The sequence below is a fragment of the Palaemon carinicauda genome, chromosome 6 (genome assembly GCF_036898095.1).
Source record: "Palaemon carinicauda isolate YSFRI2023 chromosome 6, ASM3689809v2, whole genome shotgun sequence".
NCBI classification, from domain to species: domain Eukaryota; kingdom Metazoa; phylum Arthropoda; class Malacostraca; order Decapoda; family Palaemonidae; genus Palaemon; species Palaemon carinicauda.
Genome location: NC_090730.1, coordinates 174,303,286 through 174,305,785, shown reverse-complemented (window position 1 = coordinate 174,305,785; position 2,500 = coordinate 174,303,286).

Below are 2,500 nucleotides of genomic sequence, written 5' to 3'. Positions count from 1 at the left end.
TAAACTTACCCCTTTTGAACAAAGATACTCATTAGAAGCCTTCACATTAGAAATAAATGACGTTTCAATCAGATATTCTAAGTTTCCTAAATGTATTATTTACAGCTTAATCTTTTCTTAAGGCATAAATTTTATCTTAAAAAAGTTCCTATAACGTATTAACCAGATCTTCATAACCTCCTTCAGGTATTAATCATATTTTCAAAATGTTAACGTAAGATATTAATCAGGTTTTAATAAAGGTTTCCTTAAGGTATTTATCAGATATTAAAGAAAAATCGTTTCTTTGAAGTGATAATCATATCTTTAAAAAAATTCTCATAAAATTTTAAGTAGATCTTTAAAAAACTCATTAACGTATTAATGAGATCTTTAAAGAATATATTAAAAACTCCGAAAGTTATTAATCGGCTCCTGCAAAACCTTCCCGGCCATAACCTTAATTCTGTTTATTATCCTCGATGATCAAACCAATACACTTAAACACGACAGGGAAAAAAAAGCTGCTAAACGGTTAATTAAACAGTGAAACCACATTTGGCTCTTGAAACAACAAACTAAGGAATCATTCTGAAGCATAAACAGCCGTAAGGATGAGGTCTTCATTAGAGCCCTGAGCCCTGCACATAATGAATCCTTGTGAAGCATAAACGGCCCTAATGATGAGGTCTTCACTGGAGCCCTGAGCCTTGCACCTAAGGAATCCTTCTGAAGAATAAAGGGCCCCTAGGATGAGGTGTTCACTGGAGCCTTGAACCCTGCACCTAAGGAATCCTTCTAAAGAAAAAACGCCCATAAGGATGCGGTCTTCACTGGAGCCCTGAGCCCTGCAACTAAGGAATCCTTCTGAAACGTAAACGGCCCTAAGGCTGAGGTTTTCACTGGAGCCCTGAACCCTGCACCTAAGGATTCCTTCTAAAGCATAAACGCCCATAAGGATGAGGTCTTCACTGGAGCTCTGAGCCCCGCACCTAACAAATCCTTGAGAAGCATTAACAGCCCTAAGGATACGGTCTTCACCGAAGCCCCAAGCCCTTCACCTAAGGAATCATTCTGAAGCATAAACAGCCGTAAGGATGAGCCCTGTACACAAGGAATACTTGTGAAGTATAAATGGCCCAAAGGATAAGGTATTCACTGGAGCCCTGATCCCTGCACCCAAGGAATCCTTCTGAAGAATAAACGGCCCTAAGGATGAGGTGTTCTCTGGAGCCTTGAACCTGGCACCTAAGGAATCCTTCTAAAGCAAAAACGCCCATAAGGATGAGGTCTTCACTGGAGCCCTAAACCCTGCAGCTATAGAATCCTTCTGAAGCACAAACGGCCCTATGGATGAGGTCTTTATTAGAGTCCTGAACCCTGCACCTAAGGAATCCTTCTAAAGCATAACGCCCCTAAGGAATCCTTCTAAAGCATAACGGCCCTAAGGAATCCTTCTAAAGCATAACGGCCCTAAGGATGAGGTTTTCACTGGAGCACTGAGCCCTTCACCTAAGGAATCCTTCTGAAGCATAAACGGCCCTAAGGATAAGGTCTTCACTTGTACCCTGAACCCTGCACCTAAGAAATCCTTCTGAAGCACAGACGCCCCTATGGATGAGGTCTTCACTTTAGCCCTGAGCCCTGTACCTAAGGAATCCTTCTGAAACCTAAACAGTCCTAAGGATGAGGGATTAACTATAGCCCTGAGCCATGCTCCTAAGGAATCCTTGTGAAGCATAAAGAACCCCAACTAATTGGTCTTCACTGCAGCCCTGAGCCCGGATCCTAAGGAATCCTTGTGAACATAAACAGCCCTAAGGGTAAAGTCTCCATTGGAGTCCAGGGCCATGCCCCTGAGGAGTCCTTGTGAGGCATAATGAGCCTTAGGGATACAGTTTTCACTGGAGCCCTGAGCCCTGCACCTAACAAATCCTTGTGATGGATAAACATCCCCAAGGATAAGGTCTCCATTGGAGCCCTGAGCCCTGCACACCAAGGAATCCTTTTGAAGCATAAACAACCCCAAATGATATGGTCTTCACTGGAGCCCTAAGGCTGGCACCTAAGGAATCTTTGTGAAGTATAAACTGCCCTAAAGATAAGATCTCCACTGGAGCCTGGAGGCTGGTAACTAAGGAATCTTTGTGAAGTTTAAACTGCCCTAAGCATATGGTCTCCACTGGACCCCTGAGCCCTGCACCTAAGGAATCCTTCTGAAGCATAGACAGCCTTAAGGATGCGGTCTTCACTGGAGCTCTGAGTCTTGCACCTAAGGAATCCTTCTGAAACATAAACAGACTTAAGGATATGGTTTTCACTGGAGCCCTGAACATTGCACCTAAGGAATCCTTCTGAAACATAAACCGCGCTAAGGATAAGGTATCAACTGGAGTCCTGCACCCTGCACCTAAAAAATCTTTCTGAAGTATAAACTGCCCTAAGGATACAGTCTTCATTAGAGCCCCGAGCTCTGCCCCGAAGGAATCCTTTTGAAGCATGAAAGGCCTTAAGGATAAGG